The sequence below is a fragment of the Pseudorasbora parva genome, chromosome 15 (assembly GCF_024679245.1).
Source record: "Pseudorasbora parva isolate DD20220531a chromosome 15, ASM2467924v1, whole genome shotgun sequence".
In the NCBI taxonomy this organism is placed as follows: Eukaryota; Metazoa; Chordata; class Actinopteri; order Cypriniformes; family Gobionidae; genus Pseudorasbora; species Pseudorasbora parva.
This window is the reverse complement of record NC_090186.1, coordinates 41,474,283-41,497,459: the sequence shown is the minus strand read 5'-3', so window position 1 is coordinate 41,497,459 and position 23,177 is coordinate 41,474,283. Positions and strand designations below refer to the sequence as shown.

General features: G+C 39.3%; 1 long non-coding RNA gene across 1 annotated transcript; it reads right to left on the bottom strand.

Annotated features, from left to right (window-relative positions):
- Window positions 1-16,376: 16,376 nt before the first annotated feature.
- Window positions 16,377-20,168, bottom strand: LOC137042057 (uncharacterized). The gene is made up of 3 exons (XR_010898208.1): window positions 19,842-20,168; window positions 18,021-18,093; window positions 16,377-16,572 (listed from the first exon to the last, which is right to left on the bottom strand). It is a non-coding gene; the product is annotated as an uncharacterized lncRNA (long non-coding RNA).
- Window positions 20,169-23,177: the final 3,009 nt, after the last annotated feature.

Sequence of the window (23,177 nt, the reverse complement as noted above, 5' to 3'; positions counted from 1 at the left end):
TATTTGAGCGTGTTGAAAGTTATGTTGTAATGCTTATCTGTGCGTTCACTCGGCGACTATGAGACACTTGTACACAGTGAAGTAAGCTAGATCAATATTAGGCATGTAAAACATATTAATTATGGTAAATCAAGAAAACAAGATGTAAAAATAATACTGTGTTGAGCTGTATAACAATTTTTTGTTTTTTGTCGATGAATTTATCCAAACAGTTGCTCATCTGTCATATAAGACACATATTAAAGCTTCTTTAGTGTTTCCATGGCTTCTACAAAATAAAACTTGGAAATTGAGGGTAAAAGTGTGTGTAATTTCATTGATAAAGGTACAGATATAGCCTGATTTGTCAAGTCAAGTAAACTTTAATTATATAGCGCTTGTGTTAAACCGGACAATATTGCAACAGAATTTGATTCGGCTGTACAGTGGATCTGGAGAAAACGGTGATGTTATCAGCTTATTTTAATTTATCATATAGCAACAGTATTGGCAGATCAGTATTATAGTTTATACAATTAATTAAGACCTTATAAATTAATTTTATTTGGCTATTTAGTTGAATAACTTGACATTTAGTGTCCCCAACTGAGCAAGCCAAAGCCGACAGTGGCAAGAAACCAAATCTCCATCAGGGCATGAGGAGAAAAATAAACCTTGGGAGAAACCAGACTCAGTCGGGGTGCCAGTTCTCCTCTGGCCATTTGTATGAAAATGTAGCCTACATATTAGTATATTTTGAAAGGGTAGCTTTTGTAGCATTTTTCTGAGAGTCTGTAGGCTATAGAAAGGCTTTGTCTCATTAACTTTAATGAGGTGCATCCGGAATTCAGCTGGAATCGGGAGTTAGTTACCCTTACTGCTTTAGAGATGACATCAGTGGACGCCTGAGGGTGGGGAGTATTTTACGCGCCGCACAGAGACGTCTCAGCGCTGTGCTGGCAGGAACTGGAGCCATCTAATTAACACAGGGAGAAGACAGCGCTGTGCTGGCAGGTTAATTGAGCCTATGGGGCATTCTCTTACAGTAAGGGCTGAGTCCATTTCCCAGAACGTTGACTCCACAACGTGGGTTTTCAGAGGTGCATTAGGAGCTGCATTTGAGGGAAAACAACTGGTTATTCTGGAGATGCTTGGTCTAAATCTCGAGACCAAATCCCCCTTTTTTTGGCCACTACAGGTGTTTTTTTCCCCCAACTGTATTATGTGGTCATCTCAGTACCCTTGTGTCATCAGTGTGTGAGTGCAATTGTTGAGTACCAGGAGCAGCTGTTTACCACTGTAGCTAGGTAACAACTCAGAAGGGGAAGACAACAGCATCCCATGGTTTTGTCTCTTTGTCTCTTTTGCTTTAACTCAAAAGAACTTGCATCCGCTGTGGTCGTACTAAAATAGATGCAACAAATGCATTGTACTAAAACAAGCAAATTACATGTCATCAAAAGCACAAATTGCTTGCATACCAATTCAAGAGTCCACATTAATCATACCTTTGCCCAGTGATTTCTAACCAGGAGGTACTTTAACAGGGTACTTGGAAAAATGTGGGTATTGTTCAAACATGTAAAACCAAGAGTATAACTTAAAGGGATAGTTCACCCAAAATGAAAATTCTGTCATTATTTAGGCTATGTCAGGGGTTTCAAAACCTGTCCTACTGAATTTAGCTCCAACTTGCCTCAACAAATAATCAAGTTTCTAGCATGCCTAAAAACCTTGTTTAGTTGGTTCAAGTGTTTGATTGGAGTTGGAACGGATCTCTGCAGGACAGTGGCCCTCCCAGGAGTCAGGTCACATTATACAATACATCACTGTAATAAACGGAAAAAACAGAATGAATGATGCAAACTTAATCAAATATGAGACGAATTCTACTGTAAAGCAGCTCTATCTTGCATGACATTTTCTTTGTCTTCCTCGGAAAAGACACAAAACAGCATTGGATCATATTAAAGTTTAGTGTATGGATTTTAAGTTTTCAAAGTCAAATGACATTGTTGACATGTCCCTCCAAAACTCCCTTTCCCAATGTCACCCTCACTCGGAGGACATCTCAAGGGGGATTTTTTGTGGCAGTAAATTTGATATTTTCATTCACAAATCAACTTTGTCTAACAGTTTTACTGTAAATTGAGAAAATATCAATGTTTCCATATGGCAACGCTGTACCACAGTGGAATTGCAGTAATGTATTTCCTCATTGGGATTTGTATAGACCGTAGCATCAACAATATGATTGCAATATAAAAGCTCTTTAATTTATTTAAAGAGCTTATTGTAGTATAGTTGTGTACATACATAAGTAACAAAATTATTTCTTCTTTTCAGAAAATGAATACAGCAATATTTAAAGGAAAGGGCAATAGGAAGAGTGTAGAGTTAGCTCTTCCATGTGATGAGAGAGAGGATACGTTTTGAAGATGAGTTAACCATTTTGAAGGTTAAAAGATATGGATCAACTTATTCTTGGTTTGCATGAGTTCCAAGTATATAAATATATCAATATCCAAGAGAAAAAAAGAAAAGAAAATCATAATTTTATAGAAAAACTACTTTCCAGACCATTTTCCATTGTGACACAGCATACATTTTTGTTTTTTCCATGATTGAAGCTATTTAATGTAATACATTTTGTTTTAGGTCTAGTTTCTCTATGGTCGCACCCCAGAACCATGAAAAAAATGTGATATGACTGAATGTCTTCCAGACACTGCTTAAACGGTGATGTGCATTTGAGTTTGTAAAACAGCTTGCACACCAACTGAACTCTGACTTCAAAATCTCTAGTGTGAAAACACCCTGAGGCTAACTTGTCACCTTTATTTCTAGTCGAGTGCCTAGCCATGATGTCAGTTCATGTAGAGGTGTGTCTGTGATGTCAGTAGCCCAGGCCTGTCGCTGAAAGCTCAGGGGACCGTCTCTGCCACCGCACCACATGGTCCCACGTCGGCACAACGCCCAATGGACCACGGTGATTCAGCAGATGTGCGCATACCATCTCGCAGATGGTAAACACACACACAGAATCAGGCCAATTGACATGGATTCTGCTCGTTAGATGGACCTAACGATGCCAGATTATCGGCCCTTCGGCCCTGGCACCGCCAACCTAGCTCGGTTTTTTAATTCCTAGGGCCTTTCGTAAATAAATAACAACAACAAACAGCAACAAGAGTGCTATACCCAGCGGGGTTTCGTGTGACATATGGGATCTCCCTGCTTTGGCCGCACGGAGCGACACGGACACAGATGGCGGCTCTCAATATGGCCTCCCTCTCTGTCTCGCTCTGAAAGCCCCCCGTTCGCTGCATATTCAAATTAGCACGCTCGCGCTGACAACTGCTACCCTGCGACTGCGTTTCCAATTGTTGAGTGCTGTCAGAGGCTCAGATGGGTTAAACACAATGGCGAACAATTAGACGAACGGTTCTAAGAGCAGCGTTGCATTAAACACAAGTTGTAACGAGCTTGAAAGGACAGAGGCGAGGTTGACTCGCGTCTCTCCACGGGCTTTGACGGAGTCTCCTGAGGCCAGGGGGGAAAGGGTGGGTTAACCAGTAAAAGCGCTGTGTGTTTGCCGAGACAGGGGTTGTCACTCTCACATTAAGCTTTAGACGGAGATCTCCAGAGCACCGCAGAAGAGCTCCTGGAACATTACAGCACTGAGTACGGTGTTCACACCACTTAAACACAGGGTGGCAGGTGGCCTTTGAGTGCATTCACAATACAACACAAAAAATACATTACAAACACTTACATGGACATAACTATTTTGGTTGAGCTAAAAAAAAAAAAAAACATTACCTCCTTCCTCACCATTGATGGATTCCCCCCCCCCCCCCTTTTGATTCCAGACTTTGGGTACAAGAGTATCCCATCAATATCTCCAATTGAGTTTTTTTCATTCGTCTCGAGGTTCAAAGATGTACAGTTGACTGTATTTTAATGAGGTGAAGGAGTGTCTCTGTCTCCAATGAGTTTTAGAGTCGTCAAGCTCGTAAACAGATGGAGCCAATATCTCGCTTTCTCAAAATCCACTCCAGATCTCCACCTCCAGTGTATTAAACAATACGGCCGGTTTCTCTCCCTCTGTCTGTCCGCCCTCATCCCTCGGTTTTTCTTGGGGAGGAGTGCCGGGATTGTGGAGGATGGGGGTGGGGTGGGGATCTTGAAAGAAAGAAAGAAAATGGACTTCTGTGTCAGCAACAGCGTCTTTCTTTGCTCTAATCCTCTCGCCCCAAGCCTCACGGTGCAGTCAAGCGCGCTGTTACATGGCAACAATTAGGAGAGCCGAATCTCAGCACCTGGTCCTCCCCAATCTACGGCAGCTGACTGTACACACACACACACACACACAGCCAGGTGGCACCTCTTCAATCACATTAGCTGGCCACTCTAGGGTTAATAAAGACTCCGGCCCCCTCCCTGATCTGCCTGCCGCCCAGCCTTTTCACCCCAGGGCAGACACTATGTATTCTTTACAGGCCCAGAAACAATGTTGTTTAAACCCGGTTAAGGAGCTGAAACTTTGGAAGAAGGGCCGGGCCGAATGTTTGAGGGGCCTCTGTGGTTTCTTCAGGTCTATTTATGCCAAGTGTACTGTATGACAATGAGGGCTTTACAGAAACAAGAAAACCTAAAACACTAGATTTTTACATTTTCAGAAGAAATGTGGTACTTGCTGAAAAAAAACAACAACAATGCAACACTGGTGAAATCTGACTAATAATGTCCAAGGCACACACAAATCCATTGCTATGTTATTCTGAGCGATTACTTTGGTGTTGCTAGCGTATTACTAAGGCGTTTCCAATTCTGAATAGTTCTAGGGCATTCCTTTGATTTACTGGGTGGTTATGAAGGGTCTCTGGTGTTCTGCCTGGTTTCAAGGGCATTTCTGGATTCTTGTTTTCAAAGGATTTTCTAGTAGGTTGCTAGGGTGTTGATAGGCAGTTGCTAAGGCCTTATTGGTGGTTGCTGGTTTCAAGAGCATTTCTGGAGTCCTGGTTTCAAGGGATTATCTGGTAGGTTGCTAGGGTGTTCTGGGTGGTTGCAAGGCTTTTTCTAAGGCATGCTGAGTGGTTGCTAGAAGTTTCCTAGGCAGCTGCTAAGTGATTGCTAAAATGTTCTGGGTTTGGCTGTTTCTGGGTTGTTTTGAATGTTGCTAGGTGGATGTTAAGGTGTTGCTAAGGCGTTGCTTGGCTGATAAGTAGATGTAAATGTGTTCTGATAGGATGATTCTACAGCTTTCTGGGTGCTGTTCTGTGTTGTCTGTCTGGTGTCTAGGGTGTTGCTAGGCAGTTGCTAATGTGTTCTAAATGGTTTCTATGCCATTGCTAGGTGGTTGCTAGGGTGATTTGGGTAATTACTGATCCAAATCTCTCTGATAACTCTGGGCTATGGATTTGGTCCCGCATTCAATATACATCTCTGTTTTTATCTGTTGGGCAAAAGACCTAAAAAATAATGAGGTATTATCAATATACCATTATTAAAGAGATATCTTACTATGAAATTCATGTAACACATTATTTACATGGCATTCCAAGGTTCAAAGTATATTTTGGTACATGTCCAAAAAAAAAAGGTAAATTACACGGTACTGATTTGTTAGTGATATGGCGGTTGTACTTGTATTACATAGAAATGCGAAAAGAATAAACCACAACCTTATGTTTGACCCCTTTTTGTTCTTTTGTTTCTTGAGCCGAGCGAACAGGGCTCATTTTAATAACAATACCTGTAGATTTATACGCTAGGGTCGTGATCAACGGCAATTTGAGAACACAAATTACAAGCACGAATTAAGCAGCCTCAGCCTGAGCTGAATGCTATCGTGATCAGAACGCCTGTTGCTTTGTGCTGGAGTAAGACGCCACGGGGCCAATGAATGAGTAAACAGACATACAGAAAGATTAATTGAGCAAACGAACCTTTCCTGAATGCTGATTAATTCAGATGGAAACACAAATGAACGAAAAAACACAGCTTATCCTTCTATCTGCCAGTCTGATGATATTCTGCATTTGTCAAGCGCTGAGGGAACTTTAATGGTTTACACAGGCTGTGCGCTCCATTAGACCCATGATTCATTTTTTCACATGCATTTCTACATCCTCTCTGCTCTCCCCTGCCTTTCAGGTTGACACACACACACACACACATGCACTGAAGATGCGCCATTTAACACATCAAAGCTTGGGGACTGAAAGCTGCGAGCTGGAGGACAGACAGATGCAGCGCTGCATCACTTTAATCCTCTTTACCCAGCCACGTGTGGAGAGAGAGACAGAAAGAGAGACAGAGACAAACAAATTCCACTCAGAGTAAGCATGCTTAGGTGTAAGAGGTGAGGAACGCTTTCGCTCCCACACACCGTCGTTTCACGAGCCTTTGAACTATGTAAAAAGACATAACGCACATCCTATTAATGATTCATCAGTTCTGGTTCAAAATCAACACTCGCTTTAGGCTTGTCAAGACAGAGAGACCATGCATGAAGGAAGTTAGAAAGGAAGGGAGAGAGTGAAGGAGAGTAGGAGGAAAAAAGGAAGGTAGGGACAAACGAATGAATGAACAAAGGGAGTGAGGAAGGAAGGATGGAAGGACGGAAGGGATGGAGGGAGGAAGGATGGAACAAAGGGAGGAAGGGAGGGAGGAAGGAACGAAGGGAGTGATGAAGGATTGAAGGAAGGGGGAGCGAGTGAGGTAGAAAGGAAGGGAGGGGGAAAGTGACGAAGGATGGATAGAAGGAATGAAGGAAGATAGGTAGGGAGGTAGAAAGGAAGGAAGGAAGGAAGGAAGGAAGGAAGGAAGGAAGGAAGGAAGGAAGGAAGGAAGGAAGGAAGGAAGGAAGGAAGGAAGGAAGGAAGGAAGGAAGGAAGGAAGGAAGGAAGGAAGGAAGGAAGGAAGGAAGGAAGGAAGGAAGGAAGGAAGGAAGGAAGGACATTTTTTATTTAAATAAATGGTAAAACTCTATTGTAAGGTGAAGTAGTTACTAAGTGTCCTTACTCTACTAATAACAGTAAATGATGCATAACTTACCCTAAACAAACCCTGACTCTATAGTAAGTACATGTAATAAATGAATATTACTCAGTAATTATTTAAGCAAGTACAATGTAACTACGTCACCTTAAAATAAAGTGAATTAAATGGCAACATTACCTGAACCAATGGTGTGAGACTGGGCAGGGTTATCCGTTTGTTGACCATGGAGAAAGCGTTCAGGAAACCTGTTTGAAAACAGTCATTATTTTTGCAATTCTGTAAGAAAAATACACAGACAAAAGGCAATTGAATGTCAGTCCTCCTCCTGCGGCTGGATGAAGAAAGACCTTCAGTGTGACCTCAGATGACCAACAGCTCATCCTCAAACTCCTTCAACTTTCTCCCAGAACAGAGTGACTGGAGATCTCTGCAATCAGCTGCACTGAAGGTCTCGCTGGAGGAAAGACAAACCGATAGAATACCACTAGAATGAAGCACTCAGGGTATGTGTGATAGTCACATAAAAGAACAGCAGCCCGCGAAGAGAAGATACTGAGTGTTATTGAGACAACAGAAAAAAGACAAGGCGAAAAAAGCCTGGAAACACAGTTATTGATTTCTACCACAACAGACCCCAGATCAGCAGCATTTACCAGAGATTACTCGACTAAAGGCGGTGCATGCTGTACGCTTTCAATAGTCTTCTAATAGTTTGTTTTTGTCTCAATATTGCGTCAATAGTTTCCTATTGGTTTCTGATTTGACGTTGTTGTAGGAGAAGCCAGACTACAGGACTGTGTGTCGAAACTTCTCACACTGCCAGAATTTTGTCGAGGTAAAATGTGAACGCATGTCAATGGCCTTGAATCCGAGGAAAAATTTAGGAATCACAAATTTGGTCTCAGACAGCCAAATCATGGCCAGAGTCATACAATGGGAACCCAGCTTACAATATTATAGATTTAAAACATTTTCAATTCATCATTCCCCCAAAATTTGGTTTCTGCTTGTTAAAATATGATCACTGACAAAACTTAATGGTAACATTTAAAAAAGCATTCAATTTGTCAGCATTTCTTAATGCAACAAGAAATGAAGACTTTTTTTTTTTTTTTTTACATGAATTCAAATACAAAATATAAATACTACATTACAAACTTTAATACACTATATTGCCAAAAGTTTTGGGATGCCTGCCTTTACATGCAGATCAACTTTAATGATATCCTATTCTTCTCTCCAGGGTTTAATATGGAGTTGGCCCACCCTTTACAGCTCTAACAGCTTCAACTCTTCTGGGAAGGCTTTCCTCAAGGTTTAGGAGTGTGTTTATGGGAATTTTTGACCATTCTTCTAGAAGCACATTAGTAAGGTCAGACACTGATGTTGGACGAGAAGGCCTGGCTCTCAGTCTCCGCTCGAATTCATCCCAAAGCTGTTCTATCTGGTTGAGGTCAGGACTCTGTGCAGGCCAGTCAAGTTCCTCCACACCAAACTCGCTCATCCATGTCTTTATGGGCCGATGCTTTGTGCACTGGCGCACAGTCAGGTTGGAACAGGAAGGGGCCATCCCCAAACTGTTCACACGAAGTTGGGAGCATGAAATTGCTCTAAATGTCTTGGTATGCTGAAGCATTAAGAGTTCCTTTCACTGGAAGAGGCCAAGCCCAACCCATGAAAAACAATCCCACAACATAACCCCCCCTCCACTAAACTTTACACTTGGCACAATGCACTCAGTGTACCTCTAGTACCGTTCTCCTGGCAACCGCCAAACTCAGACAGTGAAGCATGATTGGTCACTCAGAGAACAGGTCTCACTGCTCTAGAGTCCAGTGGCGGCTGCTTTACTCCACTGCATCCCATGCTCTGCATTGCTCTTGGTGATGTAAGGCTTGGATGAGCTGCTCGCCATGGAAACCCATTCCATGAAGCTCTCTACACACTGTTCTTGAGCTCATCTGAAGTCCACATGAAGTTTGGATGTCTGGAGCTATTGACTCTGCCGAAAGATGGTGACTGCTGTGCACTGTGACCCTCAGCATGCGCTGACCCTGCTCTGTGATTTTACGTGGCCTACAACTTCATGGCTGAGTTGCTGTTGTTCCCATTTGCTTCCACTTTGTTATAATAATACCACTAACAGTTGAATGTGGAATATTAAGTTGTGAGGAAATGTCAGGAATGGACTTATTGCACAGATGTCAACCTATCACGGCCCCACGCTTGAGTTCACTGAGCTCCTGAGAGCGACCCATTCTTTCACTAATGTGTGTAGAAGTGTCTGCAGGCCTAGGGCTTGATTTTTCCTCCTGTGGCCATGAAGTGATTGAACACCTGGACTCAGTGATTTAAGGGATGTCCCAATACTTTTGGCAATAAAGTGTATAGATTAAGTCAGTAAGATTGGTTTATATTTTTGAAAAAAGGCTCTTCTGCTCAAGAATGCTGCATTTATTAAATAAAAAAATTATGATTTAGTATTCATTGTTAATAAATGTATGTTTGCACATAATACATCAACTAATGTTAATTTATAGAACATAAAAAATGTACAACAACCAAACATTAACCAAAATTAATAAATGCTCAAACTGACATTTGAGTCACACAAAAACGAAGAACCGGACGAAATATAAAGCATTTGCAAAGCATCCATCTGAATATAACTCTCACAGGCTTTTGTGCTGATTAAAAATTACTGGAGTACGAGCCTCTCCTTCAGTGAACCAGGAACGGGCAACCGATTCCATTTCACATGGCTGTGATTTCATTTCCAACAGAGGGGGGAGAGAGAGAGAGAATCCCTGAGGAATAACTGAGCTCCGCTGGCAATGACAAGTTTGACAGCTTCAGCCACAGAGACAAAGACAGGACAAAAGTGAATAATGAGTTGTTCACATCGGGGATTCCTGCGGCTGAAGGTGGCAGTGAGTCAGAGCAGGTTCCTCCTCCAGCACCTGATGGTGGCAGCTGCCTTCTGCACCGACATGTGCTCACACGCCATTCCAACATGCTCCACGGACACCGCCATGCTGTTCCTGACAGCAAACACAAAAACCTCACAATTCAGCACAATCTCTGAGAGCTGGGTTAACTCCAGCATGAGGGAACAACTAACTCAAATTAGCAACACTGCTTAACGCAACTTATTTTAGTAGTGTGATAGTAGCTCAGCTGTTTTTAATATAGTGGATCATTTCCAGTAATAAATGAGAGAGTGGTTGTTTTTATGCTGCATAGACATAATGCGACCTGAAGCAACAGTCCAATGCAATTTATTCTCTCAAATGTAGCCTTGGGAGGTCCAATTCATCTAACCGATTATGTGCTTAATGAACTGATTCAAAGAAATGATTCAATGATTCGTTTGGATCTCTGCACAGCATTTTACATGCAGCACTTAGTCAAGAATTATGCAATTCATCACTATGGTTTTATTTGTGTAGAAAAAAAAGGTTTTAGTAGGGTCCAATTGAGATATAATAAAAAAATATATAATAATAAAAAAAAATAATAATAATAATAAATAAATAAATAAATTACAAAAATGACTACTACAACCTCATTATATATATATTATTTTTAATATAAATATTATTTTATATTAAAAAAATGTAATATCTCAAACTTAAATATAAAAAAAATACAAAAATTACCACTACAACCTGAAAGTTTCTCATCTAATATTTATATAATTTAAATTAACTAAAATTATTTTTAATAGCAAAAAAACTGATTGGGAGAAAGTTAACTAATTTTCTATGATAACTGATAACTATATATAACTGTTAAATTTTTTTTGTTAATTTAAATTATAAAATAAAATATGACTATTACATAAAAAACTTTGAACTTAATTTTTTTTTTTTAAATGTTATAACTAAAATATTATATACAAAAAAGTTGAATTACTAAATTTAAAGTAAACTCCAGCTAAATAGAAATGTAAAAAGTCTAATATAAATGACATACCAAAATTATCACAACTAAAATATAAAAAAAGCCAATTCAAAATATCAATAAATACTATAATAGTATATAAATAATACTAATAACTCAAGTTTTATGTGCAACTGTTAGTTGTAAAAGGTTGATTAGCGGGTCAAGTTCTTCAAAAAGTGTTTTGGTCCATTACCCCGACCAATGGAAGACAGGGGAATATGATTGAAATAATCATCATTTTGCATGTTTGGTAATGCTAAAGGTGCATAATTTACACATTTTAACCAATGCATAGCTTCAATATTAGCTATATTTTACAACTGAACTAGTAAACGTCCCAAGATAAAAGCTACGGAAAGCAATCCCGGCTGTTGTCCAGGGAGAAATCAGAGCTAATTTGAAAATTGGCCCCAGTTCAGATGGACTGACACGTATCTCGGCTGATCCGTCCTTCCTCATGGACTGCGTGTTACTTCATAGGGGGATTTTCCACTCAGCCGAGTGGATTTCGCATCATTTCTTGTCAGTTTGCTTTGTTTGTGTGAGGTGAGCGGACGTGCGTCTACGATAGACACTAATCTCCATCTCATCAGAGCGACGGGTGCGAGGCATTTATGGCAGATGTCCATTAGCAGCCGATCAGCAGGGTCTGTCTCCACAGGGGCCGTGACAGGTCTGAGTGTGTGTGTGTGTGTGTGTGTGTAAGAGAGAGAGAGAGTGTATTACGGATCCGGCTCTGTGCTGGTCCTGTGGAGTTCTCCCTCGCCCCACACGGGCGTCTCGGACACAAGCTGCCGTCCTCCCCCCCGCCTCTGAGATCAGGAACCCACTTATCCAGCCACGCCATTGTCTAGTGTGTCCACACACATCTGTTATGCTTGGGCAACACCGCCGCTGACAGACAGTCCATTGTTCCTGTGGCCGGTAGGAGGACGCAGTCACAGTTTGGGGTAATTGCCGCTCCTAATTAGTTCAAGACACACACACACAAAATTGCTTTTTAATTAAACACCATCCAGCTTCTAATGAGCAATCAGTATCAACCAATAAAAAGAGAAAACATACAGAATCAAAGCAGGATAGAGCATAGAGTAGATTTTGTGAAGAAAATTCTCATGGAAAAGTAATAACACCATAACAACCAGTCGGTTGCCAGGGTGTTGCTATGCAAGTATTTAGTGCGTTGCTATGATTCTCTGGGTGGCTCTTGGGGTACTGCAAGAGTATCATGTTTCTATAAAAACATCTCTTAAAGGGAAAGTTCCCCCAAAAGTGAAAATTATGCCATCATTTACTCACCCTCAAGTTGTTCCGAACCTGTATGAGTTTCTTTAAAAAATATATTTTGAAGAATGTTGGTAACCAGACAGTTGACGGTAGCCATTGACTGCCATAGTATTTTTTTCCCTACTGTGGAAGTCTGTGGACCCTATCCTACACCCGGTGTAACGTGACGCCAGGCATGACGCAAGTGTTTTTTGCTAGTTTGTGGCTCCAACGCAGTTATCATTTTCATGTCCTGCACCAAGTTGTTTAAATAGCAAATACACTGCCACCCATCTGTTCGCCCATGGGCATCTGGTCTGAAAACACGGTGTGTTCAGGCGCATGGTTAGTGCATTGCTATTTTGAGGAAGTGTAAAACGAGTGCACCATTGACCAACAAAAACGTGCTCTAAAGTCAATAGCGTTGATTTTGTGTTAATTAAAGGGTGCGTTAGTAATAGACGGGTGCACAACACACGTACACTCTGCTTATTAAACACACATACACATTTTTAAATATTAAAAATAAAAGGATTCCTCTCTGGAGAATCGTTCAGTCTTTCCCCTCACAAATTCCGGCATGGTGCAAGCGCAACTGGCTTTTAAAGGGAATGGGAGATGAGACTCTGAGTGGTTTATTGCACATTATGCCCAAAACAGACCCATGACCTTTAAGAGATCTGTGGATTCGGACACGTCCTAAGAGCGCCTGCACCTTCCGCTTCAGACCATGCTCTCAGATAGTATAGGGCCCAATGGCTGTTTGATTACCAACATGCTTCAGAATATCTTCTTTTGTGTTCAACCGAATAAAGGAACTCATACAGGTTTGGAACAACATGAGGGTGAGTAAATGACGACAGAAAGTTTTATTTTTGGGTGAACTATCCCTTTAAACACATTTTTAAAAGAGCAGATTCAAATGCATTATCAGTTCAAAAACATCTCAAAAGCATTTGTTTTATGTCACATTTGAGAGAAATATTGCATATGGCATAAAAAAATCCAGAAAAAAACATGCATCAGATGAACCTCGATGACCAATATTAACAGAAATGCTTGACTTTGCAAAAAAAAAAAAAAATACTAGGGTAACGGTTTATTTTACAGTGTCAGTGTTACATATGTTATATGTAGTTACTTTAGTACTAATAAAAAAATAGTAAATTATGCATAATTACTACTGTACATGATGCAACTAACCCTAAACCAAACCAATATTCCTAATCCTAACCCTACATGTAGTTACTTATTATTACTCAATACTTACATGTACAATTACACTGTAACACAGACACCTTCAAATAAAGTGTAATCAAAAATACTAATAGATTTAAGAAATTAATCCATTTATTTCAGCAGGGATGCTGATTTCTATTTCAGAATCTTGAAAAAAGGGTTCTATAAAAACAACTGTTTTCAACATTAATATATAATCTCAAATTTCCAAAAAATAATAATAATAATAATAATAATAATAATAATCAGAAATGTCTCTTGAGCAGCAAATCATCCTATTAGAATGATTTCTGGAGGATCATGTGACACTGAAGACTGGAGTAATGATGCTGAAAATTCAGAAAAATATATTACAAATAGAAAACTTATTTTAAATTGTAATAATATCACACAATATTTACTGGATTTTGTAAATTAAATAAATGCTTGCCTTGATGAGCAGATGAATCCACACATTTTTAAGCAATAGTGTATGTAAAGAAAGGAGAAAGAAAGAAAGAAAAAGGGTGAGTGAGGCTGGTCTTGCTTAATCCCAAAATGCCAAGATGTCCCATGTTGCCATGGCTTCTGTAACCTGATAATGTGAACAGACTGTACCGTCACTGTGGGAATATGGGCGGCTTTCACCTCATCTCACAACTCTGGTCCTCGCTGAACTCCCTCTGGGCCGCTGGCTGACACAGACCTGCTAATGATGACGGGAACCGTAACCTGTAGATCCTAGAGGGAAGAGAGGGAAAAAGAACTCCATCTGTACCCAAATCACAATTAATGCATATGCAGCTTTACAAGCTACTCATGATTTAATAGTTAAGCTACATGTTTTTTTTTTTTGATAAGTAGTTAACTAAATTAAATGTATGTAAGGGAAAAATTCTTTAAAATGTATTAGATTATGTAATTTATATTATTACAATTAAACAAAAAACAATGGGGATCTCAATTCCCCATTTACTCTATATGCACACTGTAAAATACATTTAGGTCACCAATTGAAATGTTCTAGTGACTGATCACATCTACATTTTTCAGTTGGAAAATGTTTATTTCTGTGAATTTATTCAACTACAAAAAAAAAATGTATTCAACTAAAAAATTTAGATGTGATCAGTCACTAGAACATTTTCAATTGAACACTTTTTTTTTTACAGTGCACCTTTTAGGAGTAAAACAAATTTCAAATATCCTTTTAAGGGTACTGCCCCAGTGACAAGCTGCTGTACCCCTGGAGCAGCAACATTAAATAACAGAATCAAAAACATAGGGACAAACAGCAGCATTTAACTTAATGAATCATTTATAATAACCATCCATATTATCCAATTAATAGGCGACTCGTGGCAAAATGGCAAGATCCAATTTGATTAGTTGGCTTAAAGGGTTAGTTCACACAAAAATGAAATTGATGTCATTAATGGCTCCCCCTAATCTCGTTCCACACCCGTAAGACCTCCGTTCATCTTCACACAGTTTAAGATATATCATATTTAGTCAGAGAGCGTATCTAAGTGTATGCACAATATACTGTCCATGTCCAGAAAGGGAATAAAAACATCATCACAGTAGTCCATATGAGACATCAGGGGGTTAATTAGAATCTCTTGAAGCATCGAAAATACATTTTGGTCCAAAAATATCAAAAACTACGACTTTATTCAGTATTGTCTTCTCTTCCGTGTTCCTCAAATAAAGAGTCAACCAGTCGTGAATCAGTGAATCGATCAACGATTCAGATCGCCAATGATTTCCGCAGTTTGGATTGCATGTTAAACTGCTGAAATCACGTGACATTGGCGATGTTATGGGTGTGGAACAATATTAGGGTGAGTCATTAATGACATAAATTAAATTTTTGGGTGAACTAACCCTTTAACACTAAGCGTCCCAACACTTAGTCTGAAAGAGCACTTCTTAGGAAGAACCTGACACTAGATTGGCACAGGTCATGGCAATGACTCTTTAAAAAATACTGGCAAGTTTTGTTTGAACTGAGGTTGCAATGAAGGCCAGTCTGCATATGCGTAACTATGAGCTCTTTTCCAGAGGTCAACCACATGTGAAGGCTCTAGTTTTAAGAGGGTCACTAGATGCACTGCTGCACAGATTGAGTTTGTGAAATGTAGTGAAACTGCAGTCAGAATAGTGTGCTGACTGCAATTACTTGGTTAAACTTTCATTTGACCATTCAGTGCATGGTATTCTGACAGAAGGGGGATTTAGGAGTGAAGATTCAAGCCTTCGGTGTGCTGTCTAAGACATATACCTGGCAGCGGTTCACAGATTCAGAGTTGGCCAGCAGAAATAAGTCTTCAGCAGTACAGCTGTATTTTGAATGCCTGGATGACCAGTGCTTAGCCGGGAGGGAATTCATTGGATTAACTGTCGTTTTACTAGTTCCCGTTCTGTAGCTCCCTTCAACAAAGAGCAGTGGTGCCGGAACTAAACCCTCAAATGGAATGGTGCTAAAAATGCAAATCCTTGAAAATTCAAGAATTATTTGGTTGCTTGTGGCCATTCTGATTTCCTTCATCTCAGAGGCCTGTTTAATAACGGCATTAAAAAACACGTCACAGACACACTTTCCAGTACCTTTAGACTATTAGGTATTAGACTATTGTAAGATATAATGTTTGGTGAGTAAATGAATATATAATTTGAGCATTAAATTGAATGCTAAAATCTTAATTTCAGATTGGTTAATGAATATCTTATACAGGGTTCTCAATTGTCCCCAAATGGGTACTTAAATTGTTCTAATGATATTATTGTTATAATGTACAAAATGTTTATGCAATCATTATGTTTAAAGTACTTAAAATGTAATTTCTTTTTCCGACACTTTTTGAATATCTTTTTTCAGTACAACAAAGGGGTCAATTTATCATGACAATATACTGAACCAGTAACAGACCGAGTGTAATGTCTCAAACCTTCTCAGGAGTTCTAGGAGGGAAAATAATTCTCACAACAAGATACACAGGTGAGGCCATGCTACAGGTGTGGAGGTCAGTGAGAGGTCCAGCCGACCATCTGCCCATGTGACGGCTCGCAGAGATCAGAGAGGAAGTGTGAGAGTGTGTTCAACCTGAAATCAGCCGAGATTAAAGCCAAAACAGCAGCAGCAGCGTGCCAACACTGAGAAAAAAAGAGAGGAAAATAAAAATTAGATGAGACAAAACAATCAAAAGACAGAACAGCAGACAGACAGACAGACAGACAGACAGACAGACAGACAGACAGACAGACAGACAGACAGACAGACAGACAGACAGATAGATAGATAGATAGATAGATAGATAGATAGATAGATAGATAGATAGATAGATAGATAGATAGATAGATAGATAGATAGATAGATAGATAGATAGATAGATAGATATCAGATCTCAGCTCTGTTAATGGACCTTCACATCTCTGATCAAAGGTGTGTGTGTGTGTGTGTGTGTGTGTGTGTGTGTGTGTGTGTCTTATAATAATCATCTGTTATTTTCCTCATTCATGTTGCGTCTGCTCAGTGTCTGTGTGTGTCAGTACTGGACCTCAAGCCTGCCAGCAGAACCATCCAGATGCCACAAAACACACGTTCATAACATTAAGTGCACAAGCTGTGTTCTGACCGCTCCAGTAATGCATTAAAGTACAGAGAGAAGGGTGGCTGCGCTGGTACATTAAGATCCTCTGGGTTCTGTCAGTACAGACCCCAAATGACATCACTCACATCACTGTCTCCTCTGCTTTAGGACGTAGACGATATTCATAAAACAAACCGAATGGATATTTCAACTCAAGATCAAACCATCTACACTATATTCTTGGACAAAGCGAATAAATAACAGGGGTGCCGCCTGGAGACAGTCGAAATATAAATAATTCAGATACACAAACGCACATTAGTGCACTGATGGTTTTTCATTCACAAGATGAATACAGTAAGTGAATGTCATACACAGGGTAAATATTACAACAGTTAACAAATAACACATTCTGGATCAATATTCCAGGTTAAAACTATACAGATGAAAAAAGTAAAAAATACTAAAAATGCTTTTTTCTTCTTCAAAACTGTTAGCTATACTCATTGTTTTTGTGGTGTGTGTAAAAGCCAAAGCTATAGAGAATGAAGCTGCTGGATGTTTTGTGCTCTAAGGGAGGATTGCATTTAATCCAGGCTTTAGAGCGAGGCCTATCTGAACATAATCTCCAGATTAAAAACACAAGCGTTTAATTCAGAGCCATTCATTAATGCACATACACCTCAGCACTAGCATTTCTACATGCAGATGGGCGATTGATTGAAAATTCAAATGTTGCACCATTTATCATGTTATAGAAGATCTGATCATGTAAAATTAGATTTTGCATTTGATAAAGACTTTAATTTAAAAATAAAGACATTTATTTAAAAATAAAAGACATTTATTTTTATACTTGGAGATAAATATGCTCTCCTGCCCCTCTCATTTCCATCAGTATTTATCTATTTGGAAACACTACAGCACACGATTATAATATTCATGCAGTGATTTAGTCTTAAAATGCATTACAAAATAGAGTTCTGCATATTAAGGTTGTCATAATTTTACCTCATACTGGGAGACACAAGGGAGAGCAAATGTCTTATCTGAGGTCCTTGGTTGTTTGTACTTCCTTCAGCATCTGCGGGCGAGTGCGCGCGCGCACACACACACACACACACACACACACACACACACAGGACAAATCAGGGTAGTTAAATATTGTGCACTTTTATTGCAGCTTCTGTAAATACTGTGCTCTGTCTGCACCTGGACAATTGGTGCTCAGATAAACCTGACTAAATAATTATCCATTCCATTGACAATAATAAATGTCAATGGAATGAATGTACTATATTTTTGTTTGATTATTTTATATAAAGTATTATTTTTATTTTATATTTTTAGGGAATTGTATGGTACAAAATTCTAGTTATGCAGTAGTTATAATCCATTTATAAAATGAAATATCCAACTTAAACTTCATAAATTTTGAATGCTTTGGAGCACAGATTAAAATTAAAAAGAAAAAAGAGAAAAAAGAAAAACATGAAATAGTTTTTAAAAAAATTATATTTTTAAATTGTATATGAAAATATATATATTCAAAGAAATGTTTTACTCTAAAACTGTGAGAAACTCAAAGCCATAAATCTAAAATAGTTGTGTTACAAATTTAAAGGACAACTCCGGTGAGAAATGACCCTATAGGGGTAATTAACAGATGGTTACCGAGTAGATCGTTCTCTGGGATGCGTTTTCATAAAAATCGAATGTAAAGAGTGCTATCTCTAAAAACAGATTAGCTTATAACGCTTGTCTATGGGGCACAGGGTAAGTGAAATTAAATTGCTATTAATACGACTAACAAGGCTCAAAATAGCCTCACACTAACACGGTAGCTTCATGAGGGTCCCTACATGCAAACCAAAGCATTGAGAACTTTGTAAGTGAACAAACAGTTTAATAAGAAGATACTTTATAAAGACAGTACATTACGCATTCATGGACAGGCGCCATCTTGGAAAACAGTCTCAACTCGAGCGACGAACACTTTGACATGCGATCCGAATCATGAATCAATACGCTGATTCATAACTGTTTGAATCTTTATTTGAGGATTGAAAACAAACGCGGAAGAGCAGACAATGGTGAATAAAGTCGTAGTTTTTGTTATTTTTGGACCAAAATGTATTTCCGATGCTTCAAGAGATTCTAATTAACCCACTGATGTCTCATATGGACTACTGTGATGATGTTTTTATTCCCTTTCTGGACATGGACAGTATAGTGTGCATACACTTAGATACGCTCTCAGACTAAATATAAAATATCTTAAACTGTGTTCTGAAGATGAACGGAGGTCTTACGGGTGAGGAACGACATTAGGGGGAGTCATTAACATAGTCATTAATGACATCAATTTCATTTTTATGTGAACTAACCCTTTAAACTGAAGTACTAAAAAAACTAAAACTTTAATAAACAGGCATATTAAAAATAATAATAATACAAATGACAAATCAAAACTGAAAATATATATTTTTTAAATCAAATTCTGAATATTAAAAAATATATATATATAATAGTAAGATACTAAAATATCTACACGTTATTCAAAAGAATATGTCTTAGGAATAGATGGAGGCAGATGATTCGCTGTGGCCACCCCTGAAAAAGGAACAGCCGAAAGAAAAAAGAAGATTCATAAGAATATCTTTATATTCTTTATATTCTATATCTTTATAAGAAAGTCTTTATAATATTTATAAGCCTACAAGTTGTTGCATCCGTCTATATACGTTTAAGATGTTGTTTATGACTCTGTAATATTAATAAACTAAACCAACTCATCTAACCAAGTAAAGGAAATGAATCTGGACATCAGACCTGTTTGCAGCAGCAAGCCCGTCTGGCTGGAGCTTTGAGCGCTAATGGCTAATGAATAGGCAGCACCTGGTTCCTTCATGCAGCAGCGCCGCAGGTTCGCAGGAGGGGCTGGTGATGGTGCCAGCGATCTGATCTCAGCCAAAGCTCGATACCATCAGACCGGACCGCCTGTGCCTCTCCACACACACAGAGACTGAGATCCACACGACCATTAATTACCTCCACGAGGATCAACAGAGGACCGGGTCACCAAACACTGTCAAGTTCAAGTTACTTGTAAAATGATAAAAGTAATCTAAACATTAAATATAGTCAGAGGGTTCAACTGAACAAACATTATGTTGCTGTGGATATAAAAGTTGCTTTAATGGTAAATTTCAACACACTGTTAAAGATTTTTTTCAGTTATGGCGCCCCCTAGCATTGAAAAAAAGTCAATCCAATCTTAATCCTGGCAAGTAGCCTATGTCCTGCAAAATTTACCTCCAACCCCAATTAAACACACCTGAACCAGCTAATCTTATTAGGGATACTAGAAACTTCTATGCAGGAGTGTTAAAGCAAGCTGGAGCAAAATTCTCCAGGATAGTGGCCCTAGGACCAAGTTTGGACACCCCTGGTCTCAAACAAATCCTTTGCATAGGCCAAATAAATCCTATCAATCCAACTAAATCAATAAATAGTATGCAAAGCATTGTCACGTGTGCGTGCGTGCGTGCGTGCGTGGTAGAAAGTTGCCTGGTCTGATGAATCACGTTTTCTCTTACATCATGTTGATGGCCGGGTGTGTGTGTGTCAGAAGCAGTGTGATGCTTTGGGCAATGTTCTGCTGGGAAATCTTGGGTCCTGCCATCCATGTGGATTAACTTTGACACGTACTGTACCACCTACCTAAGCATTGTTGCATGTACACCCTTTCATGGAAACGGTATTCCCTGGTGCCTGTGGTTCTTTCAGCAGGATAATGTGACCTGCCACAAAGAAAAAATGGTTCAGGAATGGTTTGAGGAGCACAGCAACAAGTTTCAGGTGTTGACTTGGCCTCTAAATTCCCCAGATCAAAATCCAATCGAGCATCTGTGGGATGTGCTGAACAAACAAGTCTGATCCATGGAGGCCCCACCTCGCAACTTACAGAACTTAAAGCAACTGCTGCTAACATATTAGTGCTAGATATCACAGCACACTTCAGGGGTCTAGTGGAGTCCATGCCTCGACGGGTCAGGGCTCTTTTGGCAGCAAACGGGGGACAAACACAATATTAGGAAGGTAGTCATAATGTTATGCCTGATCTGGTGTGTGTGTGTGTGTGTGTGTGTGTGTGTGTGTGTGTGTGTGTGTGTGTGTGTGTGTGTGTGTGTGTGTGTGTGTGTGTGTGTGTGTGTGTGTGTGTGTGTGTACACATATACTAGTTACAACCAGCAATTAAAAGGGTTAAGTTGGGGTATAAAATGTCCTATATTTAATACAACAATATGAAAAAATGCATCTCTTTTCATGGCTTTTTCATAACTATTTCTATAGACTTCATGTATTATCTATTTATAATTCATATGCTAATACTCTGATATGTAAGGGGAGATAATATAACATCAAGAGGCTCCAAACATAGATCATTTTATGGATTAATGTTTTATTAATTAATTTCCTTTAATTGATTTTTAATATTTTAGATTACATTCTATGAATTAAACAGCTTTTAAACATACATTATGATTAGACAACATTAAACGTTAAAGTATTATGCAATCATTTAAGACATTTCTCTTTATATTGAACCTTTTTGGCATAAAAGGTTCTTTAAAATGTAGTCAAGAACCCAGGGTTCTATTTGTATTGTACAATGTGAGCTTCAGTACTAGCTGAGAAGAACACCAATCAGTCGGTTATTAGATCGGATCCAGATCTTCTCTTTTCTGAGGAGCAGTGTTTCTCATGGGATCATAGTGCTGTTTGACAAAAGGACCCATTTGGGATGGCACATGGCCAGACACTTTGAACAGGAGCCAGGTGCATGTTGGGATGCTTTAGAAGGGGTGAGAATGACACTTGCTGTGAAAGCAGGTTGCGACAACCACCAAGGCTATGTAGCCGAAACCATGTGAGACTCAACGGTTTGTTTGTGTCTCTAGTGGTATTGCAACTATTAACACGTTAAAACAATAGCAACACTCTCATAACCACACTCTGATTCAGAAATACGGATCAGAACTCTATGGAGACAAAGCTCACAAGTGAATGGCTAAAAATTAATTAAAAGATGCAGACAGACAGGAATCATGTGATTGAAGACGTTTGCTAGCAGCCTGATGGAAAGATTCAGCCGTGAAATGAGAATTGTAGAATAAGAAGAATTAAAACCTGAACAATAGCACCACCTGGTGTTCGCTGAAAGCACTTCCTGGTGTTGGCATTTGGGCAGATTGACTGCTGTAAGTATAAAAGGTCACAAAATGACACGTTTAGGCATTACAGATGAAGTGTGTACGATTTTTTTAAAACTTTAAAATACATTCTCTCAACCCAGTTTATTGTTCGTCTACTAATATATCAATGGGTTTATCTCTCCCAAGCATACACATTGAGCACCCCAGGCGATTATTCAAAGCATTGGGAGCGGTCTGCTCAGATCTGTCAAACTCTTTACAGCTAAACCAAACGACAACCTCCCCAGTTTCTCTTGAAGCCAGTACGGAAGCGACTTAACTACAATACATCAACTAGGGACAGGATCCAGAAGGGAGCAAAATCTGATTAAAATGTTAAAATGGCCAATTTTACCGTAAAAAAAAAACAAAAAAAAAACAGCACGTTTACAGCCTGGTACAAATTATGGTTTTGATTGATACTGCTAATTTTGTCCTTCATGACAACTGTGAGGAGGGTGGGTTTTTTTTATAACTCATTATTTAAAATCATATTAAGCCTAAAAGTTCTGCATAATTTAGGGCATGGTCACTTGAGTGACAGGTTGCCGCTGCTGTCACTACTAGCCGTTTATCAGTTGTCTGTTAGCTTCACACACTCCACCTGTTAGCTCCACTTCGCCCATATTCATGTATGGGAGTGACGCGCTGCCAAGATAGCAATGGAAGCACATTAGGCTTCAGAAAAGCTCTTCAGAAACCTATGGGTGATGTCAAGGACACTATGTCAATTTTTTTACAGTCTATGAGCTCAACCTATAGTGTGAGTTGGAAGGCATGGCTACTGTGGCAGGCAGAGCCAGAGGACTTTGTGGGACCATGACACGTCACATGGAAAAAGACATACACTGCATTTAGACATTTATTAAACAGTGCATGATCATGCCAACGCGGATAGGGGAGAATGAAC